General features: G+C 36.2%; 1 long non-coding RNA gene across 1 annotated transcript in view; it reads right to left on the bottom strand.

Moving 5' to 3' along the window:
- Nucleotides 1-392: 392 nt before the first annotated feature.
- LOC125278284 overlaps nt 393-23,395 on the bottom strand; it is a 62,873-nt gene continuing 39,870 nt past the window's right edge. Inside the window, exons 2-4 of the long non-coding RNA XR_007187078.1 lie at nt 11,434-11,556; nt 1,174-1,263; nt 393-1,066 (exon numbers count right to left, since the gene is read on the bottom strand). This is a non-coding gene — a long non-coding RNA (uncharacterized LOC125278284). The remainder of the gene's footprint in view (nt 1,067-1,173; nt 1,264-11,433; nt 11,557-23,395) is intronic.

Genomic DNA, 23,395 nt, shown 5'->3' with positions numbered 1-23,395 from the left:
AGATTCTGAATGGCCCTTTTTGTTTTGAGCATAACATCAGTAGAGATTACTAGGGCTAGTTGTCACATGTTTACTCCAGTGAACATTTCTTAGTGTAGATTCATTATACCTGGTATTAAGAAGCATTTGGTCAATCGAATCACAAGTGGACAACGCTAAATACAGGTGTAAACGGGGTCTAAAACGTTTTGAGCTTGTCCAATTTCGACCACTTCCAGAGGTAGTCGAATATGCATTCAACCGGATTGCTTTTGTAGTGTAAATGCTCATGTGGTCAAATGTGTTCAAACGGCCACAAAAGACGCCTACTCTTCACCTACTGACCTATTGCGTAAACATTATGGGGCACACTAGCCAGACAGGATTTAAACTTTGTCGGCTGAAGACGCATGTTTGGTTTGAAGACGATGTTTTCGACCAAAACGCTTAATCTTAATACCAGGTGTAAACAGGGCCTTAAAGTCAAATGTTGTATTTCTGTAGGTTACTGCAAAAAAAAAAAAGTGACAGCTCATTGAACTCAATAACGGTGCGTGTTGTCAAACTATATGGGGCAAATTATCACAATGGAATTTGGCAAATGTAAGCTTTTCAGGTAAAAAAAAAAATACAATTATTCATGAAACAGCAATGTAAAACCAGATATACCATCTCAAACAATTGGAAAACAAATAATGAATAATCTTCACTATTCATTGAGATTCAAAAATGTTTATCTTAATAACCACTTGGTGGATGATCTACTTTATAGTCATGGAAGCATGCTGAATAGCACACTAAGTCCTCAGGGAAACTATAATATCACTGTGTCATGCCATATTTTTAATGAATCATACTCTTATTGCACTGAATATCTTATTTTCCATTTCTGGTTAGGCAATTAACATTGATTAAATTATTTAAACAAATGAAATAATGTCAAAAAAAAAATTCATTACCAACCCACTCTGTTCATAAAAAACATTATTCATTGGAGAATTCTCTGAATTCCAATTGAGCTTTCTCTTGACATCTGTGTGTCTGCAGCGAAGCTCGGCTCCCCTGGTATGCCATCATATTCGCTGAGCTGAAATGAGCAGTAGTGTTAAAATTATTATGATGTTTAAACATGGTTTACAGGCAAGGATGAGGCCTCCGTGGAGAACTACACAGGGCCAGGGGCTCTTACTCAACTGAGAGGAGAAGGGCTGAGACGCTGAGTGATTTCCCTTCAGCCATATATGCATCAGGAATGCCAAGAGAGACCCATTTCCAATATATACACTAAAATCCAAAGAAAAAAAAAGCTCTGAAGCTCAAAACACAAAGCATGGGGAGAATTAATCCTCAGTCTTGCTTATTTTAAAAGAATATGATCTTATCAGCAGTATGATCAAAACATTTTCAACAATATCATGATCTGAACACATTAAGCAAATATTTAGTGAGTAGTGTTTTTGCAGAAACACCTGTTTTATTCAAAATGGACTAGAATAGATCTTATCATAAATTGTGTTGCACTTAATGCACTTAAGATTGTGGAAACTAGATGGCAAACAAATTTTTTTTAAAGGGAAGTTATTATACATGTTTGATCAAATGATGGAGAAGAGCCAGTTCAGGTACCTAGTGTACCTAAATGTGACAGGGTAAAAATTCAGAAAAATTTAATTGTGAATGGCACACAACCCTGATTCCTGATACTGTTAAGTATGCCAGATCAAGGTAGTCTGCAAGTGTGAACCAGTCTGCAAGTAAGTGAAATTTTTCCATGCAAATTGTTCATTAAAAATGTTTTGGGCATGTTTGCACATGATTTTAATTAATTCCTTTAGTGAAAAAAAAAAAAAAAAATGAAACAACCAAATGTTCTCTTTCATATTATAAAACTTATCGCAACATATACTACAAAATTTTGGGGTCATTAAAATTTGATCAATTTTTTAATAAATTAATACTTTAGCATTAATACTCAGCAAGGACACATTAAATTATTAAGAAGTGACAGTAAAAACATTTATAATGTTACAAAATATAACATTTCTATTTCAAATAAATTTGGTATTAATATGTGAGCTATTAATCGAAGATAGATACGGTTTCCTCTGAAATATTAAACAACACAAGTGTTAAAGGTGCAATATGTAATATTTCTGTCCACTAGAGGCCGCTAGAGGCCTATTCAAAGCGTAGCTTGATGATGGCAAGTTTGAGCGCGGAATCTTGGGACATGTGGTCTTCACCTCAACGGACAGTGAAATACAATTGGGATAGGAAGAAATCATGTTCATGGATGCGATTATTAACATTACTGTAGTATGAAACAGAGCAGGACCGAGTGTTACTGCACCTTTAATAATAATAAATATTTATTGAACACAAAATCAGCATATTAGAATGATTTCTGAAAGACTGTGTGACATTGGAGACTGTAGTAATGATGGTGAAAATTCAGCTTTACCATCACACACATTTTAAAATATTAAAAATAGAAAAGTTATTTTAAAATTGTAATATTTCACAATATTACTGTTTTTACTGTATTTTTGATCAAATAAATGCAGCCATAAGAACTGTATTAAAAAACATTACCGACCCCAAACTTCTGAATGATAATGTATACTTAGAATCCCTCCTCTCTTCTTAAACTCACTTCTTAATTTACACCACTCAGGTTAACAGTGAAGGTAATAATCTGCTTGAGATATAAACAAGCCTTGGATCTGCAGCATTGTCAGAGAATGTGGGATTTTTGTCTAGCTTTACTTTATTACTTTATTAGCCCTGTAATGATAGTCTGGAGTGCTGTGTGGGCAGGCCATGCGGTTAGGAACAGCCTGCTGTAATTCGAATCTGTGAGTTGTGTGTTTCATTCTCCTTCTTAGTAATCTACAGGGCCAACCAGAGCGCTTCCATCGCCACCCATTTTATCTGGCACGCAACTACTTGGCTGGCAGTTAAAATGCAGATGATAGTGCAGTTTGCAACCTGTCTTCATAATCATTGCACAGTGTAGGAGGTCCTGCTTTAGTAAAGCTTTTATAATCTTCTAAACAGATCCCAGAATTCAGCAGTGAATGATCTTCAAAGGCAAATGCACAGTGTGCACTGAATTTTCTTTGCTAATTGCATGCTGGGCAGCACAGTTATGCTGCAACAGTACAAATACATCTCACGTGTTGCCATAGCCGGTAAAAATTTTAGGAAAAAAAAAAAATCACATCTTTCAAGACAAAATACTAAGTTGGAGGGAAAAAAAGTCAAATAATGCTTTTAGTTGAATCAACTGAATGCTTTGTATTAACTTCCATTAGTCTTTCAAAAGCATACCTCAAAGGAGTGGAAAATTACTGCTGTTTGTGTAATTCAAAGAGTTATTTTGCAGGTTGATTTTCATTATCATTACCTTGGACCATTACTTTGAGGGAGGTAGTAAACAGGATAAATAAATGTAATTCAGATGTGAAAAAGAAAATCTGACAAAAATAGTCAAAATGTAGGTATCGTTTGATAGGACTTTTTACATTTTTAGAAAATAAAAAATTACATTACAATTGGACATTCTAATGCTGAGGAACTGGTGATAAAATACAAACAATTATATAGAATTTTTATTATAATTTTACATATCTTTCTTATTGCAATAATGCAATAATTCGTGAAGGCAATAAGATAGGAGGAAAATTATTTTCTGATGAAGTTCTCCATGTGAACTGCATCTGGATCAAATTTTGTGGTGATAGCATAAAGTAATCAAAAGTTACAGCATTTGGAACCAATGTAGCCTTTATTTCTTAGCCCTTGACACTCAGATAAATCTCAAAAACTGCAGGCACACAACTGGGGCAGCAGAATACCATGAAATCAATAAAAAGATCAGAAAAAGCATGAAGAAGGCTAAAGAAGACTGGATAGGACAACAGTGCACAGAACTAGAGAATAGTTTGAAAAAGAACAACAGCAGAAAAGAATTTCAGATTGTGAAAGACCTAACCAAAGAAAAACAATCAAAAGTCATCACCATACTAGGTAAAGACGGGAAATGCCTCACAGAAGCAAGTGACATTATAAGCAGATGGCCTGAGTACTGTCAAGAACTCTATAACCATCAGATAAAAGGAGACCCAGAAGTGATTGAGGTACCAGAGTCCTTAAATTATGACAATTTCCCCATTTTCAAAGAAGAGGTTGAGGCAGCAATAAGATCGCTGAAGAGTGGGAAGGCAGCTGGTGTAGACAACATTCCAGCTGAACTCATCAAGAAGGGAGGGGATCCAGTGATAGAGATACTAACAAAAATCTGCAACAAGATCTGGCAGACGGGTGAATGGCCAGAAACATGGACACAATCACCAATTATAACCATACCCAAGAAAGGTAATCTTCAGTTGTGCCAGAACTTCAGAACTATCAGCCTGATCAGCCATGCTAGTAAAGTGATGCTCAAGATTATCTTGAATAGGCTACAGCCTCAGGCAGAAGAAATTATTGCAGAAGAACAGGCTGGTTTCCGCAGAGGGAGAAGTACCACAGATCAAATATTCAATCTTAGAGTTGCAACACCAACAAGACCTTTATCATGTCTTTATAGATTTTGAAAAGGCTTTTGACAGAGTCTGGCATGATGCTTCATGGGCAACCATGAAGAAGTACTACATGGGACAAAAGATAACTAACACCATCAGACAGCTGTATGAGAAGGCCAGCAGTGCGGTAATCACCCAGGGCACTATGGGACAGTGGTTCCGCACAACAGAAGGTGTACGGCAAGGTTGCCTTCTGTCACCCACACTCTTCAACATATACTTAGAGTACATCATGAGTGAGGCCCTAGAGAACCACTGTGGCACAGTCAGCATTGGAGGAAGAATCATCACCAATCTCTGATTTGCAGACGACATTGATGGACTAGCTGGTAGTGAAGCTGAGCTGGCCATCTTAGTGAAGAACCTGGATGAAACATCTACTAGGTTTGGCAGGGAGATAAGTGCTGAAAAAACAAAGCTGATGACAAATAGTGACAAGCAGATCACTACCAAGATCGAAGTTAGAGGACAAGAACTGGAAACTGTGAGTCATTTCAAATATATGGGGGCTCTATCATCAGTGAAGAGGGGTCAAAACCGGAAGTTTTAGTGAGGACAGCGCAAACAACAGCAGCTATGTCAAAGCTGAAACTTGTATGGAGAGACAAAAATATCTCTCTAAAATCAAAAATTAGACTTCTGCGTACACTTGTCCTCTCAGTCTTCTTATATGCCTGTGAGTCCTGGACCCTTACAGCAGAGTTGCAACGAAGAATCCAGGCACTTGAAATGAGATGCTATAGAACCATCCTTGGCATCTCTTACAAGGACCACGTCACAAATGAAATAGTGAGAAACATCATCAGGCGCGAAGCAGGCCAGTATGAGGACCTCCTTACTACAGTTAGAAAGAAAAAGCTGAAATGGTACAGACATGTTGTCAGAGCCAATAACCTGTCCACAACAATCCTCCAAGGTAGTGTCCCAGGTGGCAGAAGACAAGGTAGACAGAGAAAGAAGTGGGCGGACAACATTACAGAATGGACCATGAAAAGCTTTGCAGAGACACAGGCACTAGCACATGACCAAGACAAATGGAGGGACCTGATCAGATGTTCAACAGCGCAGCGACCCGACGACCACACCAGGTCATGGGACTGATGATGATGACACCCCCTAATGGGCATTTTAAAAATCGTTCTTCCATGAGGAATATCTCGTGATCGACGCAAGGGATTATGTTGATTTTGGACTCATTTTAAAGGGTTAGTTCACCAAAAAATGAAAATGATGTCATTTATTACTCACCCTCATGCCATCCCACACCCATAAGTCCTTCGTTCATCTTTGGAACACAAATGAAGATATTTTTGTTGAAATCCGATGACTCAGTGAGGCCTGCATAGCCAGCAATGACATTTCCTCTCTCAAGATCCATTAATGTACTAAAAACATATTTAAATCAGTTCATGTGAGTACAGTGGTTCAGTATTAAAGGGGACCTATTATGCAAAATTCACTTTTGCCTGGTGTTTGGACATAAACGTGTGTTGGCAGTGTGTGTACACAACCACCCTATAGTGATAAAAATCCACCCACTCCTTTTTTTTAATCCCCATAAATCATAAGCAGTGTCTCAGAACAAGCCGTTTCCAGATCCTGGCAGTGTGATGTCACAAAAGCCACAGGCTCCACCCATAGCGTTGACTGACACTGAAGTTTGAACATAGAACCGCCCTGAGCCGTTGTTTACAGCGAGTCCGCCATTGCTGCACAGACGAGAACGTCTCCCAAGTGTTTTAGGTTTTCTGTAGCTGGATGGATTAATCCACATAACTCTCTTCATTTACAACCTAATCTGAGCTGCTGAAAACGAGGTGGATTAACTTGGTTTTCCAGGAAAATGCTCCCACAGTTCTACCGAAATTCGTGTATGTCTGTGCGAATCATTTCACACCGGACTGCTTTGTGAACGTATATCAATACAAAGGGACAATATAAAACAGAGACTGTGCTAAAAATGTGTTACTCAAGGAGGATATACAAGTTAAAACTGTTCGTGATCAATCTTACAGTCTCAAGAGTGACACTAAATACGGCAGTAATGAAGGTAAGGGCACTTTATTACAGTTCATCTGAGCTTATTTACGGGTATAAAGTTTATTAAGCACCACCGGAAAGGCATAAAGTCTTTATATATTTGTTTACTGGTAGTTGTAACGAGTGTTTCTGTGTAATTCGCTATGTGTGTTGGTGATAATACAAGGGAAAGAGAGAGAGTTTATGGATAATATTTTAATGCAGACTTGCAGTGTTTTATTAAGCTCTTACAGTGATTTTCTAGAGTGAAAACAGACGCTTCATCTTTTGTGTGAAGTAGAATAAACGTCATAAACCTCATCTGTAAAGTTTTGGCCATCATTCGAACTGTTCAACAGGCCTGTACTAATATAGCAGATTAAAAATAAGGCAATTTAAGTTAGAACCGTAATTTAACTAAACTATACCTGTTCTATCTCCAGAAGCTCCGCCCTCTTAGGCAGCTCATTTGCATTTAAAGGGACCGCATTAAAACGGCTCGTTTTTGCTCAACCACTAAAAGTAGCAATTTTAACATGCTATAAAAAATTATCTGTGGGGTATTTTGAGCTAAAACTTCACATACACACTCTGGGAACATCAGAGACTAATTTTACATCTTGTTAAATAGGGCATAATAGGTCCCCTTTAATATTATAAAGCGACAAGAATATTTTTGGTGCGCCAAAAAAAACAAAATAACAACTTATATAGTGATGGCCGATTTCAAAATACTGCTTCATGAAGCTTCAGACGTTTTGAATCTTTTGTGTCGAATCATGATTCGGATCACGTGTCAAACAGCCAAACTGCTGAAATCACGTGACTCTGGCGCTCCGAAACGCTGATTTGACACAAAAGATTCATAAAGCTCAGAAGCTTCCTGAAGCAGTGTTTTATAGGGGACTACTCAGCAATTGTTAAGAGTTGCATTGCATTAAAAAGCTTTAAAATATACCTATTTTGTGTTATTCCACGTTGGAAAATAAGCAGGGACGGCTCCGGGAACATTGGATAACACACTGCATCCCGAAAAGACGAGAGACATATGTCTAGCCAAATATGTTACATCACTCCGTAAGTAATATCTTGTGATCGACAAAATGGATTGTTGTTTTTGGGCTCATTTTAATCATACAAATCTGCTGTAAATGGTGATATGCCATGATCTATGATCTGTGCAATTTTCACTAAGTTATGAGCAAAAACGCCACGTGAAATCTACATATTTGTTTTCAGTTAGTGGCTGTGCACTGTTTTTGTTGTAAACTCAATTTGTGCAGACTCATTAGAGGGTGAAAACAACACAACAGGAGCATGTTGCAGGCGTGATCTGAACGTGTAAAGTCTCTGATTTTGTATGCAAAAAAGAATTATTGTGCTACCTAAACGGGAGTCCTTAGCAACACATATTACTTACAAAAATACATTTTTGATATATTTACGGTAGAAAATGTACAAAATATCTTCATGGAACATTATCTTAACTTAATATCCTAATTTTTTTTTGGCATAAAAGAAAAATTGATCATTTTGACCCATACAATGTATTGTTGGCTATTGCTACAAATATTCCCATGCAACTTATGCCTGGTTTTGTGGTCCAGGGTCACAAATACAGAAGCAAACATTTTCACCAGTGTTTAGGGTGAGTTTGAATATCTGAAATACTGCACCAACTGCATATGCCACAACTGTCTCCCTCGGTTTGGCTGTGATTAGACCATCATCTCCAGATGACCAGCATGTTACTGACAGCAAGTGACCAACTCCAACTCTACAAAATATTTATTGCTTTTCTTCCCACAGAGTGTGCGATTTAATGATGTAACACAGTGAAAACCTGACGCTGTCTTCCACTGTGTCAAAAGCTTGAGTGACTTATTTTCCAGACACTCTCTTTTTAATTGGGTCGCACTTCTCCTCGGCAAAGAAAAATGATCTGACAAATTTATGTGCACATAAACAACCTAGCCATTTTGGGCAGTCAAGTGATCATGTTCAGGACTAATAATTGCATTATCATGGATGCGTGGAAGGATATGAATCACCTTTTAATTCCACAGGAGAAAGAGGTTCATTGTCTCTGGGTATCTAGCTGTACTCTGCTCCCAGATATATGCATAAAGACAGACTGGCTGCTCCTTCGCAGGGCAATTACCTTAGAGCCTGGTTATTATTTACACCTTAGCCTGCCTGGCACACTAATGTAGCCTCACATTACCCATAAGACTATCCTATCAATAGTTAGGACACCTGCTCTCTGGTATTCGATGATTTTAGCCATTAGAGATGCACAATGTTTCCCATCACAGAGTCAATGCTGAGCTCACTTATGAATTATACATGGTGGAATGAGCAATACAGGGTAGACTGTTCTGTATTAACAGAATGATTTTGATCATTATTGCCACAAGGACTTATGTTTGATGTCATTAAGAAAAATCTGCTGTTGTTTTGCCTTCATTTCAAATGTATTCCAAAATACATTTACTTTACTTGCCTGGGTTCTGAAAAAAACGTTTTTGGTTGCACTGGTTGGGCTGAAAATCATGGGGTTATAAAAGGGGCATGTCCTGCTTTGCGTGCAGACCTAGAGTCTCTCATTAGAGCAGGCCATCACATGAAAATACCAGAGGGAAAATTCATTTACTTTGCATTCACTTCCACTTACTGTAATCCATGATATTTTTTGAAATCTTCAGAACATAGTAGTCACAAACCAGTTTATGTTGCATACAGGTGCTGGTCATATAATTAGAATATCGTGAAAAAGTTCATTTTTTTTATTGTAAATCATTTTTAAAAATGAAACTTTCATATATTCTAGATTCCCTACATTTCAAAAGTTTTTTTTTTTTTAAATTTTGATGATTAGAGCGTATAGCTCATGAAAATCCAAAATCCAGTATCTCAAAATATTAGAATATTTCCTAAGATCAATCAAAAAATTGATTTTCAAAACAGAAAAGTTCAAGTTCTTTAAAGTATGTTCATTTGTACACTCAATACTTGGTCGGCAGCACATAATACAGCAAATGACTTGCTCCTAGCACAAATTACAGCATCAGTGAAGTGTGGCATGGAAGTGATCAGCCTGTGGCACTGCTGAGGCACTATTGAGCCTTCAGATCATCTGTATATTGTTGGATCGACTGTTTCTCATCTTTCTCTTGAAAATATCCCATAGATTCAGGTCAGGCATGTTGGCTGGCCAATAAAGCACAGTAATATCATGGTCAGCAAACCACTTGGAAGTGGTTTTTGCACTGTGGGCAGGTGCTAAAGTCCTGCTGGAAAAGGAAATCAGCATCTCCATAAAGCTTGTCAGCAGATGGAAGCATAAAGTGATCCAAAATCTCCTGGAAGATGGCTGCATTGACTTTGCACATGATAAAACACAATGGACCAACACCAGCAGACGTCACGGCCCCGCAAATCATTAACTTCAGAAACTTCCCACTAGACTTCAAGCAGCTTGGATTCTGTGCCTCTCCAGTCTTCCTTCAGACTTTGGGACCATGATTTCAACAAGAAAAGCAAAATTTACTTTTATCTGAAAAGAGGACTTTCGACCACTGTTCACTGTCCAGTTCTTTTTCTCCTTAGCCCAGGTAAGATGCTTCTGAATTTGTTTCTGTTTCAGAAGTGGTTTGGTAGTCCTTTTCCAGAAGATGTCTGAGTGTGGTGACTCTTGATGCGCTGACTCCGGCTTCATTTGACTCATTGTGCAGCTCTCCCAAGTGTCTGAATCGGCTTTACTTGACAGTATTCTCAAGCTTGTGGTCATCCCTGTTGCTTGTGCACCTTTGCCTACCCAATTTCTTCCTTCTAGTCAACTTTGCATTTAATATGCTTTGATACATCACTCTGTAAACAGCCACCCCATTCAGTAATGACCTTCTGTGACTTACTTTCTTTATGGAGGGTGTCAATGATTGTCTCCTGGACCATTGCCAAGTCAGCAGTCTTCCCCATTAGTGTGGTTTCAAAGAACAAGAGATACCCGGAATTTATACTGTAGGGATGGTCATTTAATGAAACTCAAATGTAAATATTCTAATATTTTGAGATACTGGATTTTGGACGTTCATTAGCTATACGCTCTAATCAACAAATTAAAAAAAAAAAAAAAAAAACTTTTGAAATGTTTTACTTTACATGTAGGGAATCTAGTATAAATGAAAGTTTCATTTTTAAAAATAATTTACAATAAAAAAATGAACTTTTTCACGATATTCTAATTGTATGACCAGCACCTGTACATCAAACAGAGATGAATTGAATTGAAATGCACTCTGAGATGAGTTGTTCTCATAGCGGCAAATTTTAAACTTGCTGGTCAGTCAAAACATTGAGCACTTCTAATATTATGAAGAAACACAAGTTTAACACAAGATTCAATCAATGGGGTCAAAGCAGACTTTAAAAAAAAGCCAAATTTGAAAGAAAAGTTCTTGTGGAAGCATTAGATGAAAGCAAAGCTAATCTGAATGTAAAAATACGGTAATGAGAATGCAAAATTAAATATCCTATTTATATAGGTACTGCTCATCTCTACTCATATCTGCCACTTTAACAAATAAAAAAACAAACATTTTTTGTCCTGAGGGTCAGATGATACATGTCGATTTTCAAGTTAATGCCACAAAAAGGAGTTTAACAAAGTCATTTTTGAAGAAAACTAAAATTGTTGGATTTTTTTTTTTCTTGTAAAAAAAAAAGAAATGAAAATAAAGGAGGAAGAAATTATAGGCAACCATTGTAGAGATGAACAGATGGGGAAAAAGAGTTTTTATTATAGCCCATATGGTTCCAGAGTTATTTGTAAAAGCATAAATGTACTTACTATATTGTCACTTAGTGTCAGAAAGATGTGTGCCTAGACCTGGGTAGCTGGTGGGATTTGGAACTCTCCTACCAGTAATGGGGTCCTTGCTGTCTAGATCTCTGTTGAACAAACTGTTTTAGGCTAAAAAAAAAAAATTTTTAGTTATGTGTCAAAATGCTTTAAATAAATGTGAACATGTACTTTAAAAAGAGCCTTAAGAATGACATTTCCTCAGTTCAAGAAACTGATTAAGTACAGGGTTAACAGATGACTCAAGAACAAACATGGAACATTGACTGTTTCCTTATGTAAATGCTTTATTCCCATCTTAATTGAATCAGATGGTATTTCGTTGATTACTTTGCCTGATCTGCTGGGACCAGAAGATGCCTGAGGGTTTGTATGCTCAACAAAGACAATGAGATTAAGATCAATATGTAAAAAGGGGGGTAATCCCATAGGTCAAGACCAGACACTTGCACAACTCTTTACTATAATTAGTCAATCACACATGTGCATTCAACCTTTACATTCATTTGAACACTGTTAGGAAAACAAAAAACAAACAAGCAGCTGTTCATGAAAGAATGATTATTTTGAATCGTTTTAACCTTTGACTCACTCTAAAAAGCCAAAATGGCATAATTTCAACTGGTAAATGCTGAAGAGCATTCAGATGTCTCCTACCTACTCTTGATCTTGGCTCTTTTTAAGCAACATGGCAGGGTGCTAGTGCTCTTTGAATGTCAGGGAGTAGCAGCCTAGACCTGCTGTCCCTGTGCTCCAAATGGCATGGCCATATTCAATGAGTTATATTACAGATGGCAGGAGGTGACATTTGTGCCCTGTTATATGCAAAACATTTCTATTGGGAAGTGCAGTTTAGCTACATTTCTTGATCTGTTTTGGCTTTGTCTGGAGGCAGAGTCATCTCCTGAAAGAGATTTCAAATGGCAACAAAGAAGAAACACATACACAGATACACATTTTAAATCTGCACCTGTGCATTTGAGTGCAGTTACACGAACATCATATAAACAATTACATTTTTACCCATGAGCATGCCAGGTGTTCCAATCTCTGCATAATATGTAGCACAATTTTTTAAGGCAGTGGTTCTCAACTGATTATGCTGTAAAATCAAATTAAAAAAAATCTTTACAAAGAAAATAAATTGTAGCCAGCCACTTAATGCCTCTGTCAGCCAGTTGCAATGGCAGTCAATCAAACAGGGCTCAACAGTGGATTTTTTTTTTTTTTTTTGTCCCTGCCTGGTTGTGCTGATTTTATGGTAACACCTTACATTAGGGTTTCATTTGTTAACCTTAATTAATTTGAACTAACAATGAACAAATATGTTTAAATCATTTATTAATCTTAGTTAATTTCAACATTTACTAACACATTATTAAAATCCAAATTTGTATGTGTCACTCTCATGTTGTTCCATACCTATAAGACCTTCGTTCATCTTCGGAACACAAATTAAAATATTTTTGATGAAATCCAAGAGCTGTCGGACTCCTTCGTAGACAGCAATTTAACCACCACTGTCAAGGTCCAGAAAGGTACTAAAGACTAGGACTGGGTAAAAAAATATAAATTTCTCAATTTTAATCGATTCTCTTTTTTACAAAGCAATATCGATTCTTAAATCCCAAGAATCGATTAGTCTAGTCCAGTGGTTCCCAAACTGGGGTACGCGTACCTGTAGATTTAGCACTTACTAGCATGAAAAACAAATAGCCTGGCACAGATTGTGCATATTGAGATCAATTTAAGATTTAATCTCGATACAAAACATACCTTTTGCGAGTTCTTGTTTTTAATGCAAGAATGCAAATCCAATCCACACGTTTTCAAATCTGACATTGATTTTTATAGAACAGTTCAACAAACTAACAAGTAATATTAAATGATGTTCTTCACAGTATTGTCAGTATTTACTCTATTTTGCAACGAAATAATGACTTCCAACGAAAGCCACAGCAGAACTACAACAGACAGCAGTGTTTCATGAACGAATCTGTGGCTTTGAACGAATCGTTTGTGAAAGTCATTGATTCATTCATAAATTCAGCCACTTGCTTTGTTACTGAATGAAATCGCAATAATCTTTGAGCTTTGTTACTTTTGATATGAAGCAAAGTCTCAGATTTCAAATGACATCCATCTTACTATGAGATTCAAAACATAAATAAAGGATTAAAGGATCTAAAGGATTTGTTCACTTTCAAATGAAAATTAGCCAAAGCTTTACTCACCCTCAAGCCATCATAGGTGTATATGACTTTCTTCTTTCTGATGAACATAATCAGAGAAATATTAAGAAATATCCTGATGCATCTGAGCTTTCTAATGGCAGTGACTGGGACCAATGAGTATGAGCTAAAGAAAGTGTCCCCATCTAAATCTATCCATCATAAACATGTACTCCACACAGCTCCGGGGGGTTAATAAAGGCCTTCTGAAGCGAAGTGATGCCTTTGTGTAAAAAAATATTGAACAAGTTATGAAGTAAAATATCTAGATTCCGCCAGACCGCCTTCCATATTCAATTTACGAAGAAAGAAGGCCTTTATTAACCCCTCAGAGCCGTGTGGAGTACATTTATGATGGATGGATGTGGATCGAATCACTTTCTTCAGCTCATACTCGTGAACCCTGTTCACTGCCATTATAAAGCTTTGATGCGTCAAGATATTTATTATGTTCATCAGAAAGAATAAAGTCATATATACCTAGGATGGCTTAAGGGCGAGTAAAGCTTGGGCTATTTTTCATTTGAAAGTGAACTAATCCTTTAATTGTAAATGTATAAGGTGTAATATGTATGAAGTAGTTTCCATTAGTTGTCAACAGATTTATTCAAACATACGTAAACAGCAGTAAATGAGCAGTAAATGAGCTTCTCTCTAGTTTTTTTATAGTGGACTGTGAACATTGAGTAACATTGGTAAATGCAACATTAAAGGGATAGTTCACCCAAAAATTAAAATTTGATGTTTATCTGCTTACCCCCAGCACATCCAAGATGTAGGTGACTTTGTTTCTTCAGTAGAACACAAATGATGATTTTTAACTCCAACCGTTGCCGTCTGTCAGTCAAATAATGCTAGTAGATGGGAACTTCTACTATAAGACTAAATAAAACTTGCATAGACAAGTCCAAATTAAACCCTGCGGATCGTGACGACACATTGATGTCCTAAGACACGAAACGATCAGTTTGTGCGAGAAACCGAACAGTATTTATATCAATTTTTACCTCTAAAACACCACTATGTCCAACTGCGTTCAGCACTCGCTTAGTGAGGTCTGATCGCGCTCTGACAACGGCAGTGATCTCTCGCGCATATACTTCAACGAGTGCTAGACATCACTGCCATTGTCAGAGCGCAATCAGACCTCACTAAGCGAATGCTGAACGCTGTTGGACATAGTGGTGATATGATATAAATACTGTTCGGTTTCTCGCACAAACCGATCGTTTCGTGTCTTAGGACATCAATGTGTCGTCACGAGCCGCAGGGTTTAATTTGGACTTGTCTATGCAAGTTTTATTTACTCTTATAGTAGAAGTTCCCATCCACTCGCATTATTTGACTGACAGACGGCAACGGTTGGAGGATCATCATTTGTGTTCTACTGAAGAAACAAAGTCACCTACATCTTGGATGCGCTGGGGGTAAGCAGATAAACATCAAATTTTCATTTTTGGGTGAACTATCCCTTTAAGTGATATGTTCACAAGCTGTTTTATTGACTTCTTTCTGTGACTGAAACACTGATTGGGTGAATACATGAGAGATGATATATTTTAGTAAGTTGTATTGTATCTTTCAACATACCTTCTAATGTTGATTCATGCTTATTTTGTGCTATAACTTGTAGTAAAATCGAAAAGACGAGTCGCACTCAAGCTGATGCATTTTTTCCGTCCCCTTTTGTGGACATGTTACGTCGAATTTTTTTTTCAAGTATGGTCTTTATGACATCATAAAAGGGCGGAATTCCTTGTATAGGCACTTCTCCCTGATAAGCGTGCACACACACATCGCCCAGAGCAAAAGCAAATTGTGTCCCAATTCAGATTATTGGCCTATACATATACATCCCTTACAATACATCATCTAATCAATATTCATGAGCAAGGTTTATAAGATATCCATCCCACGACTAGGCCTTGGACAGCAGTTTTACAAGAAAATCACATTGCAATTGCTGGATGACAAAGGGCAAAAAAAAAATCCAAAAACGACTGCACACAAAGGTTTAGAGGCTGTGCATGAAAAGAGACGTGAATCACTTAGTGAAGTCGTGTGGTGCAGCATGAACAGCATGCCCTCAAGACCATTCCTATGGTGTGAACAGGGGTGCCTGACAAGCCATGACAAATTGTAGCCATTGATCTATGTGGTCCATTTCCCTTAGGGTAGAATCTACTAGTTACCACTGATTACTATTCCAGATGGGTAGAAGGTTATCTTGTCTGCAAGTATAAATATTTCTACTGTAGTCACATGTTTGATGAAGACAGCTACACAAGGGCTGTTATCTGTGACAATGAGACACAAATCTCTTGTAAAGATTCAGAGAATGAGAATTTATCACTATGAACAGTAGTCCACGCAAAGCCATTCATGCAGCGAAATACCAAATTTGAGACGACATTCAGCAGCAGAATAATCTCTGGCACTGTCCAGGTGGCAGGATAGTCTAATGCTAATCATAATGGGTTCTCGTGTTCATATCCTAGCATTAATGTTTGTTTGTTTGGAATAAATTGCTACACTGAATTGATTTCATGTTGTTATGAGCTAATACTATGCCAATTTTGTGCTGTGACTTGATGCCAAAATAATTGCACACTGTTATGGCCTAATGTTGCGCCAACATAAATGTGTGCCGTTTTGAGTTATTGCCAACATGATTTTGAGTTACAAAACAAAGAAATGGGAAAAGTTTTGCATTGTATAACAGAAAATAAAGTGGTAGTTGTAAAAAGTTTCTACACACTAGCAAGATTACAAGCAATGTCCTGAAGCAACCCCTAGAGATGCAGATGGAGGAATTATAGAGGGGAATTGGTTAAAGGGTTAATTCACCCCAAAATGAAAATTCTGTCATCATTTACTCACCCTCATGTCACCCTGTATGAGTTTTCTTCTGTGAAACAGATAAGTCAATGGTTTCTAAACAACATTGACTTTCATTGTATGGAATATTTGCTTTCCACAGAAGAAAGTCATACAGGTTTGGAATGACATGAGGGTGAGTAAATTATGACAGAAATTAATTTTAGGGTGAGTTATGCCTTTAAAGCACATGATTCTGAATGTCACATATGTTACAATCAGGGACATTTATGAAATAGCATGGGTCATTTGTGGTGTTTGTTGGGGAGAAGCTTATGGTCTTGAGGATGGTATAAAGCCATTGAAATGTGTATAACACATATTGCTTCATATCACCACTAACTGGACTACACTCCCCTCTTCAAGAAGAGTTATTTTATTCCAATAAGTCACACTGTTGTTTAACATTTAATGAGGTGCATTACTGCAGATAGATGGAATTTATTGTTCTCCCATACAGGATAAATGAACTCATGCTATAATTCTCACTTCACATCTTAACTCCATTCCAAAAAAACAATGTTAGGGATGGGTTTAGCCTGAACTGGAGTTATATCCCCATTATCAGATCATCATCATGACCATAACATTCCACTGAATCAATGTGGCGTCTAATTCTTTGTACGTGTGTGTTCTGTTGCGTTTCCCTAATAAATCCATATTTACCAAACTGTTACTTCTGAGAACGGTTGATTTAAAGCCAATAAAAACATTACAAACCTTATCTTCTATAGTACAGAAAATTTACCAGACAGTTCCATCAAGGCTGATGATTTGTGCCACAAAACTGATGAACAAAAGACCTTGTAGTGAGAGCTGAGACACTGGAAAAGAGTTTTTGTCCTTGTCAGGATCTATTCTACTGCTTATCTCATTGAATAGTTTTGGTTACTGACCAGGAAAACTGAATAGGTACATGAATGTAGTTTTATGTTTAGGCTGTATTTGTAGAAGGGTGTTTCTATGTTCCTTGGATTGATTCTTATTGCATTTTCATGCAGCCTTTTCTTTTTGTTGTATGAAGGTCACAATCAAACTTTTTTTTTTTTCAATATGAAAGGCTACTGAAAACCCATCTTTAAAAAATATTTTTTTTTACATTTGCTATCTAAACATAAAATGTATGATAAAAAACTAAAATGCAAAATGTCTAAATGATTTTATACAATAATGTAAAAGATTTTTTTTTTTTGAAAGAGCATGCTTGAGATGAAATATAAGACAAGTAAAGGTAAATATCACTTGCTAACAGACTGTTTTTGTGCATAATTTCCAATCAAGCTGTCATTTGTCAAATTATAAATGTGTGGAAATATTTCATTTAATTTAAGATGTTTACAATGCAAAGACAAGTTTGTGCATTTCACTCAGAACAGCTATTTCAGAAAAAAAGGCAAAAAAGACAAATAAAATTACAGAACTCTAATATAATGCCTTTATATCCACAGTTGGACACTGTTGTTGTAAGGGTCCATGGGGCAAATAGTTGAAGGAAGAAAGAAACAGCCATAAATTAATGTTTTACATCTTTGAGAGTTGCTACATTTTGCCGTCTCTACCAAAGGACAACTTTCATATTTACACATGGACTGAAAGATTTCGGTCTCACCACTGACAGATAAAAGGAGTTATCTTATCCCAAGCCTCTAGAAACCTATTAAATCATTTCCTGAGTGCAGTGTATGCGTAAAGGTTAGAAGCACAGTAAGGGGGCCGAACGATTTGTGGCTTCAGGACACAGGGGGCTGATTCACCTACGGTTTCATCCTGCCACTGCCGTAAGGCAAAGTCTTTTGCGCTGTACTTTCAATCTTCTGCTAGAGCAGCCTAGTTCATTTGTACACCCTTAAGTCCATTTGTGGAGTTTCCCACATCCCCCTTGAGTGCGGCTAGTATTCCTCACTTTACTTCAAACACTAGGAGGAATGGACGACCATTCAGTGAGCTTACAGCACTGCAGTAGAAGAGGTAGGAAGAGTTTTGACCAAATTAGTGGTTCAATGGATCACAAAACATACGGCTCAGATCATATTACAGTTTTTGAGTCCCGGAACTTTGCTTTCCACTTACTACATGAAGCACACTTTAAGTACTCCGATACCACAGCAAAAACTACTTGCCTGACTAATAAAGTTCAAACGTTATTAAAAATAAGAACAAATACACTAATTACAAGCATAGATAAAGACAATATAACAAAGTTACAAATAAAGTAAGGTCTAACTGTAGTATTTAATATAGTTTAATCTTTGATAAAGCTGTGTTTTGTTGTTTGATTAACATTAATGACACATTATAGGCTGCTGTCACTTTAAGACCTAACGCATGGATTCAATATAATGATACACATCTGATTTCTGAACTCTTTATGTTCACTTAAGACATAACCGACTGTGTTTACAAGTATACTTGGCGAGACGGCATTTTGACATAGCTAATTTTGTGTGAATGTGTCCATCCAAGTGCAAGGAGACGCAAAAGAGGAAATCAATTTGGAGTTTGCGCGCTATATGAAATGTGCGCGCTTCGGGCGTGTGCGGCTATGCGCACAGATAACAGCATGCGAGTACCAAATTAAATTCTCTTTTGCCTCTTCTAGCGCCAGAATGTTTTAAAATCTATTGAATGTGTACTGGCAAGACAAAAACGTGCAAATTATAAACTTTCACTCTATGGTGATTAAACTTGCAATTAATCCTCGAATCACATGCTTGCCGAACTGTGGGGCCTGATCCATATGGATTGCGGATCAACTATGATCCGTTTAACCCCTAGACAAAATACAGAAAAGAAAAGAAAAGAAAAGAAAAGAAAAGAAAAGAAAAGAAAAGAAAAGAAAAGAAAAGAAAAGAAAAGAAAAGAAAAAGAATACTGAGATTAGGGGTGGGCAATATGACAAATCTTATATCACGATATGAGTAATTTTATTTCACAATAATCATTTATATCACAATAGTTATTTTTGCTTTAAATAAGGTTACGATATCAAAATCTTTGATACCATTGAAATTTCATAATTCTTTTCACCAATTTCAAGATCACAATAACTAATACCATCCTGAGTAAAAAAAAAAGAAACTCAAGCTGACTGAAGACAAGTAAACAAAAGTGATAAAATAAGAACAAAGGAACTAATTACAAGCAAAAGGACAAAACTACAATATAACAAAGGCAGAAATTAAATAGATCTAAACATAAATTTTATAAGGTAATTAAATGTATAAAAAAACACTGCATAGTCTTCACTGTGTAAATTAAATATACATTTATTTTTTATTAAAGTTACAAAAGTGAGTCAAGAGCAGTGAGACTGTTTGATTAACATTAATGGAACAGATGGAAGCTGGTATATTAGGCTATTATACTATTATATTAGGCTGTTAATTTAAAACTGAATGTACTGATCTAATATACTAATACACATGCGCTTTTTTTCAATTCTTTACATTTACTTAAGGGGTTAGTTCACCCAAAATTGAAAATAATCTCATTTATTACTCACCCTCATGTCTTTCTACACCCGTAAGACCTTCGTTCATCTTCGGAACACAAATTAAGATATTTTTGATTAAATGGCTCAGTGAGGCCTCTATAGACAGCAATGCCATTGTAAATCTCAAGATCCATAAAGGTACTAAAAACATATTTAAAACAGTTCAATGGTTCTACCTTAATATTATAAAGCGACAAGAATACTTTTTGTGCACCAAAAAAACAAAATAACGACTTTTCAACAATATCTTATGATGGACGATTTCAAAACACTGCTTCGGAGCTTTACGAATCGAATCAGCGGTTCGGAGCACCAAAGTCACGTGATTCCAGCAGTTTAGCCATTTAATAGGAGATCTGAATCACTGATTCGATGAGTGCTCAGACGAATCTTTGAAAAACACTGCTTTATTGTGATGTTCCTCGTTTTTTTTTTTTTTTTTTTTTTTTTATAAATACATCTGCAATAACACAATCACAAGCCTAGATGCCATAGCAGTACAGTAGAAACTTTTTCAGTAGTTATTCCAAAGTGAAAAACATTTTTTAAAATAACTGAATTAAAGAGAATAAAATTAACATAAAAATATCCTTCTCTGACTCTCCTATGCCTTGAACCTTCCCATCAAGAGCCTCGAACTATTACTACTAGCCCCTAAAGAGTGCGAGGCAGTCTTTGACCTCCACAGCACCAATCAACAAACCCTTCTGCTCGTGTGGCTATTTCATGCTCATATGCTATTACATTATCTGTAGCCCTCAGAACATGTAGAAAATGATGGCACCGATGCAAGCAGAAAATATGGCAAGTCCCAGGCACAAGAATAATGTTCCCACTACTATCTAATCAATATGTCAATCCCTGCCACCACCAGATAAAAGACACAGGACTATCCCACCGCATTGCACGCTTGAACACCTCTGGGTAAATTGAAGTGCATCCAAAGCTTCATCCTTTTAGAATGGATTCTAGTGATAGAATTTTCAAGATCCAGCAGCATGACATTTTATTTTGGCTCATGACTGTTGTGCAAGGTGTATATTGTTTTTGACAGTAATGGTTACATTTTGGCTTTACAAAAGGGAAGAAAAAGTTGTTCTTCTTATAATTGATCTATCAGCAACACTTTACGATAAGGTGTCATTAGTTAACTGCTTTAGTTAACATGAACTAAGAATGAACAATACTTCTACAGCATTTATTAATGTTAGTTAATGTTGATTTCAACATTTACTAATTCATTATTAAAATCAGAAGTTGTATTTGTTAACACTGAACTAACGAACAAACAATGAACGAATGAGGCATTTTCATTAACTAACAGTAACAAATATTAACAAATACTGTAACAAATGTATTTCTCATTGTTAGTTTGTGTTAGCTAATACATTTACTAATGTTAACAAATAAGACCTTATTGTAAAGTGTTACCAATATATCATTGATTAATTCATAAGAAATCAAAGAATTATTTGGTGACTGTCAAAATATGGTGACAAACATTTAAATCAAAAACACCATAATACAATATCTTTTCCAATAATATAAAATGGTTCTACATTGTTTTGCATCTTTTTGTACTTGTTTGTCCAGGTTACACATGTTAGTGAAAGCTCATACAAGTGTGTAGAAAAGAAAACGTAATTCTTAATCTATAAATGAATGTCCCCATAAAAATTTAAATTATCTAAGCTACAACTGCAAATGCAAGATGCCACATGCATTTCTAATCCAAATAAACAGAGAGAACAACATGACGAATGTTTTCGAACTGGAAGCCTATAAATCTCCTGGTCTGCAATTTTACACCTTGAGTCTTGTGAAATGAACCACATTTGTAGTTGTTGCACATACAGGGACCATATGTGTGCCCATCCAAGAATAAATAAAACATGAAACAGTCCATGCATAACGTATGCCTGTCAGTGTGTAGCACTGTCTCAGAAGTATATGTGATGTGAATGTGCACTTCAAAATCATTATGACATGCTGATGTCATGACAATTTAAAAATATGTAAAGAGCTACTTAAAGGGATAGTTCATCCAAAAATGAAAATTATCCTATGATGAACTAACCCTCAAGCCATCCTAGGTATAAATGACTATCTTCTTTCAGACGAACACAATCAGAGATATATTTAAAAATATCCTTAGTCCTCCAAGATTTATAATGTTTGTGAATGGGGCAGTGTTCATTTTGACAGCAAATTTTTATTTAGTTTAAGTCAGTCTTTTGACTAAAATGCCTTTTAGTTTTAGTCATATTTTAGTCATCAGAAATTGTTTTAGTTTGTCTAGTTTTAGTTGACTAAATATCATAAGATTTTAGTCTACAGTAGATTTAGTCGACTAAAATCTAATTTATTTAAATTGTAATGCATTAAGTAAGCATTTCTCTAACAATACACAGATCCAATACACTGATATACATCTGATATTCTCCAAACTGTTAATGTTCACTTAAGACAACCAACTGTACTTTACGCACCAAAACAGACATTTTTTGACCGTTCAAGTGCAAGAAGACATGAAGGAGCTCAATTCCGTATTTGTCAGAGATTGACACACTTATCATTTAGGTACTATTATAGTTTTTGTTAAAATAAAAAAAATAAAAAAAGATTAGATTTGATTTTTAGTTTTTCTGCTTTCATTGTAATTTTAGTTAAAAGTGCCCTAGAATTAAATATTGAATTTATATTGGCATAGTTGAATAACAAGAGTTCAGTACATGGAAAAGACATACACTGAGTTTCAAACTCCATTGTTTCCTCCTTCTTATATAAATCTCATTTATTTAAAAGACCTCCGAAGAACAGGCGAATCTCAACATAACACCGACTGTTACGTAACAGTCGGGGTGTACGCCCCCAATATTTGCATATGCCAGCCCATGATCAAGGCATTAGACAAGGGCAGAACGTCTGGATGTGCACAGCTGAATCATCAGACTAGGTAAGCAAGCAAGAACAATAGTGAAAAATGGCAGATGGAGCAATAATAACTGACATGATCCATGATAACATGATATTTTTAGTGATATTTGTGAATTGTCTTTCTAAATGTTTCGTTAGCATGTTGCTAATGTACTGTTAAATGTGGTTAAAGTTACCATCGTTTATTACTGTATTCATGAAGACAAGAGCCGTCGCTATTTTCATTTTTAAACACTTGCAGTCTGTATAATGCATAAACACATCTTCATTGTTTATAAATCTCTCCAACAGTGTGTAATGTTAGCTTTAGCCACGCAGCATAGCCTCAAACTCATTCAGAATCAAATGTAATACATCCAAATAAATACTATACTCACATGATCCGATGTATGCATGCAGCATGCATGATGAA

The sequence above is a fragment of the Megalobrama amblycephala genome, linkage group LG11 (assembly GCF_018812025.1).
Source record: "Megalobrama amblycephala isolate DHTTF-2021 linkage group LG11, ASM1881202v1, whole genome shotgun sequence".
NCBI lineage: Eukaryota > Metazoa > Chordata > Actinopteri > Cypriniformes > Xenocyprididae > Megalobrama > Megalobrama amblycephala.
The sequence above is the reverse complement of the archived record's forward strand: the minus strand, read 5'-3'. Positions and strand labels throughout refer to the sequence as shown.